The sequence below is a fragment of the Kryptolebias marmoratus genome, linkage group LG18, assembly GCF_001649575.2.
Source record: "Kryptolebias marmoratus isolate JLee-2015 linkage group LG18, ASM164957v2, whole genome shotgun sequence".
Taxonomy (NCBI): domain Eukaryota; kingdom Metazoa; phylum Chordata; class Actinopteri; order Cyprinodontiformes; family Rivulidae; genus Kryptolebias; species Kryptolebias marmoratus.
In genome coordinates this window covers 19945124-19946731 of record NC_051447.1, presented here as the reverse complement: position 1 = coordinate 19946731, position 1608 = coordinate 19945124, and positions in this window count along the sequence as shown.

Sequence of the window (1608 nt, the reverse complement as noted above, 5' to 3'; positions counted from 1 at the left end):
TAACCTTTTGATACTTTAGCCTTTAGCTAACCTCATGAGTCGGTCAGTAAAGACTCGTAGAGACTCTAAAACATCATAAATAAAACTTTATAAATTCCTCCAGTTTGTCTTTAAAGCAGGGTTTTTGTTTCCTGTATTTTATTTTGAAAACCCTGAGAGTTCACAGCAATAAACCAGCAGAGCTCAGAGCTGCTCAGATGGTGAGTTCACTGATATTAAGGAAAACGCAGCATCGCAGCAGAATCGCTGACAAACAGCTGAGGAGGAAAAAAAACAACAAACTTACCAGAGCTGACTTTCCGACGCCTCCTGATCCCAAAACAACCAGTTTGTATTCACGCATCCTGACTGTCTGTCTGCTGGGTGAGAAACACACACACACACATACACACACACAGGGTTTGAACCAGCCAATCACAGAGCAGCTTCACCTGCAGCGAGCAGCACCTGGAGCTGCTAAACCACCAGTTACACACATGAAGATTTCCTGCATCTCGCTGGGAGCTAATAATTACCCAGCATGCATCAGGATCAGCTAATAAAAACAGTGAGGTCATGTGATCGCACAGCTGGTGGAGATATCACCTTCCTGGTTACTGTTGCTACGCTGCGACGTGTGTGTGTGTGTGTGTGTGTGTGTGCGCAGCCTGTGGCGCCACGGCAACCCAACACACACGTTTACAAATCTATCTCTGTGAGGACCCTGATCGTGGCAGGAAACCCAGACGTCTCCTCAGTGTCTCCAGCGTGTCCCAGGTCTCCTCCCTAAGGAGGAGGAGGAGCCACCTCAGCTGGCTCCTCTCGCTGTGGAGGAGCAGCGGCTCTACTCTGAATAAAAACCAAACTTCTCACTTCAGCCGCCTGAATCCAAGACCTTGTTCCTTCAGGAGCACAGAGGAGGGGAGGAACGGAGATTAAAAATGACCAAATATATAATAAGTATTATAAAGTGTTCATTAAAAGTCATTAAAGTCAGAACTATTTGTTATAAAACTAAAGGTCTGTTATGAACGATGCTCCCTGAACGCCACACAGAGAAAAAAACAACTTGTTTTTAAATCAGAGCAGCAACAAACGGATAAAAACTGATTTAAATGTTATTTCGTTTAAACTGACGAGGAGGTTCAGCGTCCTCACAGGGACAGATAAACACTCAGCAGAGCCTCGTTTCTGCTAACGAGGCTCTGCTGAGGTTACCATGGCGACGAGATAACCGTGTGTGTGTGTGTGTGTGTGCGGTTAGCAGGCGGTGTCAACATTTAGCCTAAACGCCGGTTTGTGTTTCCTGGAGCTGAGAGAGAAACTGGACAGAAAATCAGGTGAAGTCATTAATCCAGACGGGTCGGATAACGGCGAGCGAGCGGCGAAAAAAGGTTTACAGAACAAACAGCAAATGAGACAAAAGTTTGAGCGTTTTATCTTAAAACTCTTTATTACATTAAACTAACTTTAAAAACAGGATCTAAAGGTTCTGTTAAGATTCTAAACCTGGTCCTGTTGGAGCTCTAAACCCGGTCCTGTTGGAGCTCTAAACCTGGTCCTGTTAGGAGCTCTAAACCCGGTCCTGTTGGAGCTCTAAACCCGGTCCTGTTTGGAGCTCTAAACCCG